The sequence below is a fragment of the Nicotiana tabacum genome, chromosome 14 (genome assembly GCF_000715075.1).
Source record: "Nicotiana tabacum cultivar K326 chromosome 14, ASM71507v2, whole genome shotgun sequence".
NCBI classification, from domain to species: Eukaryota; Viridiplantae; Streptophyta; class Magnoliopsida; order Solanales; family Solanaceae; genus Nicotiana; species Nicotiana tabacum.
The window spans coordinates 50,650,858-50,660,681 of record NC_134093.1 but is presented as its reverse complement, the minus strand read 5'-3'; positions in this window follow the sequence as shown (position 1 = coordinate 50,660,681).

Sequence of the window (9,824 nt, the reverse complement as noted above, 5' to 3'; positions counted from 1 at the left end):
AAACCTAGTTAGGTGGATAATCGAGAGAGGTTCTACTAAAGACCAATCCACTACTTATTTTTTCATATCTTCATAGAGCTTAAATTGGTTCATCTCGTGAGGTTGAGACATAATCGAGAGAGGCGTTTCTACTGAACGTGTGAACTAACAATTGAGTGAATTCGAGAGACTCACTTAAATATTATAAGTGAATTATCTAGAGTTAGATCCCAAAGAATTATCTTGCACCTATCTTGTCAAAACCCTATTTTCTCCCACTGATAACTTTCTTTGCTTATTCCTTGTTTCAATTGTCATTAGTCAATAACTTTAGATTCTTAATTAATTTTAGTTAGAAATCATATAAATCTCTAATGTTGATTCTCTTGGATAGCAATCAATATAGAAACTACGAGAATACTATTTAAATCCAATCCATGTGGATACAATATTATGCTATACTATATTTGATTAGCGAGTATAATTTAAGTACGGTTTCAAGCTCGTCAAATTTTGGCGTCGTTGCCGGGGATTGGCAATCAATAGTGTTTGAAATAGTTTGTAGTGCTAATTCAGGAATTTTTTTATTTTAGTTTTCCCTTTTTACGGTTGGTGTTCTATGACTGTGCATAGGTTACCGGTTGAGGTTGGTGCATGACTCGAGCTTCTGCGAAAGAAGTGCTACCATATGAATCATAGATAGAAAAACAACTATGACAGCTGAGGAAGGAAAGCAATCTCACCGAGACGTTAAAAAAGGTTAGGAAATCCTCAACCAAAGACACTATGGCTGGAAATGGTGATGATAATGTAGATTTGGCTGCGAGGGAGGCAGCACGGCAATGAGAAAAAGTTGCACGGGATACTGAGGAAGCAACCATTAGAGATGCACAAATTATCAATGAAGAAGAGAGGGGTCAGAGAATTGCTCAAAATCAACCCTTGGTTGCAGACTAGTTCAAAAATATAGCTCTCATGCCTGGGAGACCACTAGGCGATTATGCTAGACCGGTCTATAACCAAGGCTTATTAAGTGTTAGACCACCTCCAATTGCAGCAGACAATTTCAATTTGAAGCAAGGGTTGCAACAAACCCTTCAGAATTGTTGTGTCTTCAAAGGGAAGCCAAACAAAGATCTAAACACACATCTAATGGACTTCGAGAAGATTATGAACACCTTTCAATATAATGGTGTGTCATAAGATGCAGTGTACTTACGTGCATCCCCCTTCACACTCAAAGATGATGCAAAACAGTGGCTTTGAAGCTTACCCACGGGAGCAATTAAACATGGAATTAGATGACCAAAACATTTCTTGATAAATATTTCTCATCAGCTAACGCGGGCAAGTTTAGAAGAGAAATCCATAACTTCTGCGAGAAAGAGACTGAAACTATTTTTGAAGGACGGGAGAGGTTTAAGGAGATAGTTAGAAAGTGTCAACATAGTGGAATTGAACTTTGGATACAACTCCCGGATTTTTGGGATGGATTGACACCGGCCTCGCATAGAACATTGAGCAATGCAGCCGGAGGCCCGTTGATGAAGAAGACTCTAGAGGAGATAGTTACAATTCTTGATGAGTTATTTGAAGATGCAAATCAGTGGCCCTCTGAGAGTGCTCAAAGAACAAGATCAACTGGTGTTCACCAAGTTGATGCTAATACATCTGTGCAGGTACAACTTGATGCTATGGCTAAAGAAATACGAAAGCTGACCTTTGCCACGATACAAAATGAGCCTCACGTAGCTTGTGATATATGTGGAAGAGAACACCCTACTCATGAGTGTCAAGACTCAGCTGAGGAACTGAATGCTGTGGGAAACTACAATTTTAATGCAATGGGTCAGAGGCACCCTAATTTTTCATCGAGTTCACCTAGAGGTACTGCGAATGCTTGACAACAAAATAACTCTAGACCCTAGGGACAAGAAGCTCCAGCATTCCAAAATTAGCAGAGGCAACAATATCATCCTTAGCAGCCCATTCAGGCTGGTCTAGAGGATTTAATGAAGGCCTTCATTATCATGATAAATGTGAGGCTAGACGCCCATGGAGCAGCTATTAAAGAATTGGGCACATCTTTTCGAAACCTCGAGAGACAGGTTCGGCAACTTGTAGCAGTATTATCTGAGAGGTCTCCAGGAACTTTCCCTGCTGATATTGAGAGAATCCCAAAGAAACAGTAAATGTTGTAACTCTGTTAAGTGGGCAAGTGTTGCAAGATCCCACCCCAATCCAAAACAATGGGAAACTTGAAAAAGAAAGTGGGGAGCAGCTGAATAATGATAATGATATCAAGAAGAAGGGCCAAATAAAAGATGAGAAAAATAAGAAGGGGGAAACTTTGAGAAGGGTCGAACATGATGAGAGCGAGCATATATCTGCTTTACCTTTGCCCCAAAAGCTATATAGAGAAAATATGGACAAGTAGTTTGGGAGATTTCTGGATATGCTGAAACAGGTTCATGTAAACTTACCATTCACAGAAGTGCTCTCACAAATGCCTGCTTATGCCAAATTTTTGAAGGAAATCCTAACAAAGAAGAGGAAGATAGAAGAGACTTCAGTGGTCAAGATCAGAGAGCATTGCAGTGCGATATTGCAAAACAAACTCCCACAAATGTGTGGAGATCCAGATAGTTTTACTATACCTTTCTCTGTAGGAACTATTCATTTTGATAAATCATGATGTGATTCTGGTGCCTCAATTAATTTAATGCCTTTATTTATTTACAGGAAACTAGAAGGAGATCGGAGAGATAAGGTCTACACCAATATCTTTGCAGGTGGCAGACCAAACGACTCTAATACCCGAGGGAATAGTGGAAGATGTGTTAGTGGGGTTGGATAAGTTCGTATTTCCTGTGGATTTTATAGTGGTGAATATGGAAGAAAATAAGAAGGTCCCCCTCATCCTAGGAAGACCATTCTTAGCGACGGGAAGAGATATATTATATATACACGAGAGAAAACTCATGTTTAGAGTGGGTGAAGAGACTATGACTTTCAAGATGGATGTAGCAAAGGGGGTGCAAAAAGGAAAACCAGCTGCAAGTGTTGAGTGAAAAGTAAAGGGTGCGAAAGAGAAGGCTGCGATGAGCGAGAAAGATAAGTGTAGGGTTTACCCCAAAAAGTTTGAGAAGAAGTTGTCTGCATGGATGTGTGCATTAGTTTGGGCGCGAGGAATGGAGCCCGACTTTGACTCAAACCCCGACTAGATATTCAGGAATATTTTCTTTACCTTATGCTTATTAATTGTGTGTCATGGGGACATGCCACAACTTAAAGTGTAGGGTGGGGGATATTTTTATGTATGTATGTATATTAGTTTTCTGTTTGTTGGTGTAGTAGTTGGATAAAAACAATTGGAAACAAATTTTACAATTTTAAATTTTTTTATTTTTTCCGACGATGGATATCATCGACAAGTTTCTTGAGGGAATAAAGTCGAAAGAAAAATGACAAAAAAGATTTTCTTTTGTTAGGTAGTGTAATAATTCCTCCTTGGCATTTCTTTGGGTCGCGGTTCGTTTCCAAGGGTTTTGTTTGAACCGGGTGTAGTTAGGTTTTATTTTATTTAGAAGTAGGAAACGTTGTTCTATTGTTGGAAATGAAGGCAATATCCCTTAACTTTATTATGCCTTGAGAATAGTAAGTGCTTTAGTTGTGACTCTTAGCCTCAGTGTTTGACACTTGTATAAGTACCTTAAATTATATGATCTTAACTTTGCTTAACTGTTTTAACTAGAGTGTCTTGATAGTCTAATCCTGAGTGAGTTGTGTGCCATGTGTGTAGGAGGTTTTGTGTATTCTGTGCATTGCATTTGATGTCTAGAACTTGCCCCGTGTGTTTGCAAAGAGAAATAGTAGTTTTATTTAGTCTTGGGAGTGATATAGGCATTTCATTATTGATCCAGTATATCCTTTTACCCACCTAATTTTTATGTATTTTAGTTAACCCCGTTGAGTCTGTAATCATGTTTCTTTGGTAACCACAGTTCAAACCTTACCCATTTGTTTGAGTGGACCATCTATTTGAACCTTGTACCTCTCTTGAGCACTTGAATTTGTCATGAACTTTGTATAAGTTGAAGTGTGGGGTGGTTGGTTTGGCTTTTGAGTGGAACTATTGAAATAAGGAGAAATGTGCAATGTTTTGAAAAGGTAAGAGCCACTTGAATTAAAAAAGAAAGGAAAAAATAAGTGTATGATTGTGAAAAATATTCCTTGATAGTGATGACTCTTGATGTAATTGTGCTTAAAGAAGTAGGGAGTTAATGTATATTGATGTGAAGCTGGAGTTATAGTTTGACATAAGTGTGGGGTTTTGAATGGTTAATTGTATGTATTAAAGTTCTTAGGGAGGTGTAGTCACTCTTAAATCCAAAAGTATCCTACCCATCTCTTAGCCTACATTACAACCGATAAAAGTCCTACTTGATCCTTGACTGAATGAGCTCAATTAGTTGAGTAGTACACTATGGGCAAGCCTATGGTGCGTCTTTTGTGGCATATGAATGTTATTTCTGAGAGTGAGTGAATTATTTCTATCTTGAGTTCCTAATTGTTCTTAAATTTTATTATGTGTGGAACTAATATCTATTGTTGTGTGAGGGCACAAGATTCATGAAGGAAAGGTAATGTTGTTGACCTCTATGTTAGAGTAAGTGAATGGGTTGTAAAAAATGCGTTGTGCGTTTGAGTCATATCTTGAGGTGATGATGTTATAGTATTGTGCTTAATTTGTTTTAAATATTGTTGATATGATGGGTTATTAGAGTTGTTGAAAAAGGTCGCGTCTTTGTGAAGTGTAGTTTGATTGCTCGAGGACGAGCAATGGTTTAAGTATGGGGTGTTTCCGGGTAGTTTCTTATTGAAATTGGTTGAGGGAGGAAGGGATTACTATTGTAGAGCTTTGTACTCTATTTTGCATAATAGGTGTTTGACAAAATTCCCAAGAGAGTTATATCGTGAGAATCCTTCTAATTATTATCCGATTTTTGCTATCTTTCTATAGATTGATATTTCTATAAGTGTTGGGACGCTGTAGTAACCTAAGGAAAGCTCAAGAAAGGTATGTTGGCTAAATTTCTCTCTTGGAATCGAATTCCATGATGTTGCCGTAAGTTTCAAGTATGGTTGGCCCAAGTTCATAATTCCCATGTTCCGAGTTATTCCTTATAAATTTGACTATTCCGAATAAGCTTGTATTGAAAGATATATACTACCAATGTGCACCAAATTTTCCTATCATTTTATGTTCTCTGTCAGAAATGTATCCTAGTATGACCAATATGTCAAGATAGTATGATTTCAAATCATGTTTAAATTGCATGTTGTTATGGCCAATTGTGAAATAAAACTCAATACACCTAAGACCCATATTGTTCTTATTTATGCTTAAGGCCTTGATTCCAAATGCTCCAAAGAACTGAGAGTGAGATATAAAACGTGGCCATGTTTATTGTAACTAGTGCATTTGATTTGATGTCGTGTTTAAATCATAAATCACCATGCTCTCCTTTGTAAATATTTCCAATATGATTTGAGTTCTTACATACTCATGAGTTGAAATAGTATATTTCATTTTGGGGAGAAGTATTTCAAAAAGATATGGTGTATTACTCGTTTATGAATTTTAACTTGTGTTGCAATTACAAGTCGTTGTGCTCCATACCTTGGAAAGGAATCTATTGTGTTTAAAGCCTTCACTACTGATGAACTTAAAGTTATGATTTCCGAAATATTCTGGAAATTCAAGAAATGAAAGTGTGGAATATGAAATACGGCCAATGTGTCATGAATAAAGAATCATATGTATAGCCAAGAGAGCCAATGAAATAATGAGACTATATATGGTGTGAAAGGTTACGAGGTGAATGTATTTGTATTCTGTTTCCTTTGTGTGCAAAGCCAAAAAATAAAAATATTTTTGGGAGTATCGTTAGTCACCGAGGAAGGGTAGGTTGAAATAAACTAACACGAAAACTACGCATGCCGGTGTAGGAGTGCATTGCGATTATTTGGGATGCGATTGATGTGATGAGAATATTCTCCTTAATTGGGATGAGATTATTGCTAGCAAAGGGTGATGTCAATCCACACGGCATTGTGATTACACCTCCGCCCGCACACATTGGGGTGAGGTGGCAGGGTCACTTTGTGTAGAGATTGTGATTGTGATTACACCTCCACCCGCACACTTAGGGGTGAGGCGGCAGAGCAACTTTGTGTAGAGATTGTGATTGTGATTACACCTCCACCCGTTTACATTGGGGTGAGGCGGAGGGGCTGCATTGTGTAGATATTGTGATTGTGATTCTTATATTGGTATTTTGAAAATTATTATGTTTTAACTTGGCCTTTGAATATCATTGATTATTACTTGTTGCTTCCATAGTTTTCCCTTTCTTATATTGGCATTCTATTTCTAAAGAGGACATTTATCTTCACATACTAATACTATTCCACATGTACTAACATTTCTTTTGACGGGGGCACTGCATCTTCAATTGATGCAGGTTGTTCGTCAGCGGGCATCTTTGATCCTCGTTTGCACATTCTCTCTAGTTAGCAGGTTTTGGTGAGCCCTACTCTATTCCGGGCCTTATGTCACTTGACGTTGTATTTATGGTTTGAGGTATAAAGGGGGCCTTGTCACCGGCACTTCCATACTACTCTTCTGTTGTACTTAGAGGCTCCACAGACATGTTGTGGGTAGTGTACGATGTTGGGTAATGAGTTAGAAGTGTTGGTATTTGGAAAATATGTTTTTCCCTCATAATTATGAACTTGTAATATTTTGGAAATTGTAAAAGGAATATCCTTTGATTAATGGATAAAGAATATGGAACATTTTACCTTTTTCATGCTTATCTCTTGTTAATGGTTCTTTTATTGTTATTGGGTAAGGTTGGGTAGAAAGCATCACGTAGGCTTACTTGACCGGGGTATCTCGGTTGAGCGCCGGTTGCGCTCCCCAAGGTTGAGGGTTGACAGATTGAGCCTGGGGATGATAGATTGTTGGGCACTGATTTAGTTCGTGACTATTGAGAAGGTTAAAGTAATTCAGGAGCGGCTTCATACAACACCATTCATACAGAATATTTATGCGGACTAAAAGGTCCGAGTTGTTGCATATATATAGTTGATGAGAAGGTTTTGCTCAGTGTTTCGTCCATGAAGGGTGTGATCAATTTTGGGAAGAAGTGGAAGTTGAGTCCTAGATATATTTGTCCCTTTTGAGGTGCTTGAGAGAGTTGGAGAGGTGGCCTATAGACTTGCCTTGCAACCTAGTCTATCGGTAGTTCACCTAGTGTTTCATGATTCTATGCTCCGGAAGTATTATGGTGATCCATTGCATGTTTTGGACTTCAACACGGTGTAGGTAGATGGATATTTGACTTATGATGTGGAGCCGGTGGCCATTTTGGATCTGCATGTTCGAAAGTTGAGATTAAAGAATATAGCATAAATGAAGGTTCAATGAAGAAGTCAGCTGGTCGAGGAGTCTACTTGGGAGACGAAGCAGGAGATGCGGAGTAGTTATCCACACCTTTTTGAAACTCCAGGTACGCTTGTACACCCATTCGAGGACGAATGTTACTTTACGAGGGGGAGAATGTAACGACCTGATCGGTCGTTTTGTGGTTATATTATTTGTCGAGGTGGTCGAATTGGTTTCGGGATGGTTTAGGTGTGAATTGGGACACTTTGTCCTAAGCCTGAAAGCCTAAGTTGAAAGAGTTGACCAAAGTTTGACTTGTATGTAGACGAACCCACAATGGTGTTTTGATGGTTATGATAGCTTCGTATGGTGGTTTTGGACTCAAGCGTATGTCCGGATGTTGATTTGGAGGTTCGTAGGTCGATTTGATACTTTTTGGCAAACGTTGGAAAGTTGAAGGTTTGGAAGGTTGAGAGATTTGACCCAGAGTTGACTCTTTCGATATCGAGTTTGGATTTTTGTTCTGGGAGTTGGAGTAGGTCCGTTGTGTCATTTATTACTTATGTGCTAAATTGGAGGTCATTAGGAGTTGATATGATATGGTTCGGCATGAGCTTTAGAAATTGGAAGTTCAATAATTCATGGCTTGAATAGAGGTGCGATTCGTAATTTTTGGTGTTCTTTGATGTAATTTGAAGGTTTGAGTTTGTTCATATTTTATTTTAGGACTTGTTGGTACATTTGGTCGGAGTCCCGGGGGATTCGGGTGGAGATCGGAACAATGGTGGACTTAATAAGGTTGCTGATGATTTACAAGTTCTAGTGTTTTTTCATCTGCGGATCGCTCGACAATAGATGCGGTGCCGCAGAAGCGGCCAATTGTGCGCAAGTGTGAGGAAAGGTGGAGGCTGTATGGGAGCGCAAGAGCGAGGGATTCCGCATCTATGAGTCCACATATGCGGAACAGGGAGCACAAGAGCAGATGTGCAGGTGAGATGAGGTGTGCGCAGGTGCTAACTTTTTGTTGGGAAGGGAGGTCTGCAGAAGCGGATGAAGAAGAGCAGGTGCACTTTTGCTGGTGCGAAGGGTGATCCGGAGAAGCAGATGATCGTGGATTAACGATTTTCCTCATCTGCGATGGATTTTTCGCAGATGCGGTGTCGCATGTGCGATATTATTGACCACAGGTGTGGTGTCGTTGGGCAGACTACATTTGTCGAAAGGTTTAGTATTTTTCTCATATTTGGAGTTGTGGAGTCCGGCTAAGGTCTATTGTTTGGAGCACTTTTCACCAAAATTGAAGAGGTAAGTGAAGATTAATCACTTTTGGTGTTTAGATATTGATTACTTATTGATTTTTACACCTAGATTATGTGAATTCAAGGAAGAATTTGGGGATTTTAGGTTATGATATTGGAGAGTAAGATTTGGTAATTTGAGGGGTTTTTTTGCTAGTATTGGATAAAATTGGTATGGTTGGACTCGTAATTGAATGGGTGTTCGAAAATTGTTGATTTTGTCGGGTTCCTGAGTGCAGGCCTGGGGTTGGTTTTATGGGTTGACATCCTGATTTTGAATACAGGCTTTAGCTTTATTGTGCGGGATTGTTTTCTATGGCTATTATTGATGATATTAAGTTGCTTTGACTAGATTCGAGTCGCTCATAGGTTGATTCTCATGGCAAGGGCTTTTTGGTGTATTGATTTGCACATTTTGAGGTAAGTAACATATCTAAACTTGGATTTGAGGGTAATTATCCCCGGTAACCGCATATATGAGATGCATTGGGATGACGCACACACTAGGTGATGGTCGTGTGGGCATGCACCAGTCTGATCATGATCCGAGATGACTTTTAACCTATTATCGAACTCGTTTTGCTATCATATCTTGTTATATTCGTGTGTTTCTATCTTGTTTGATTATCTAAGTCGTGATTCATGTTAGAAATCATGTTTAGGCTATGTGCTTATTTGGTTGAGACCTAATGAGGATATTTCTATTGTTTTAAGCTATCTGATTTAACTTTAAGTTACACACTCAGTCATGATTCTTCTTTGCATATCATATCTTAGTCTTTGTTAATTATTCATTATTATATTACACTTTGTTGTTGTTTTCCTTTTGTGGTACGGTTTGGGCTGACTGATATGAAACTGTGAGCTCTTGAGACTTGACTGGTTGATGACTGAGGTGGGTCTTTGAGCCGTGTTAATTGTGCTATTATGGATCGGGCTGCATGCCACAACAGGATATCTTGGCTTTATTATTATGTGGATCGCACAACACGCTGCAACATGCGTTATTGGCTTATTATTTAGATCAGGCTGCATGCTGCAGCCGACCATATTGTCTTTTAATTAACACTTGGACAGGATCCCCCCTCCAGAGT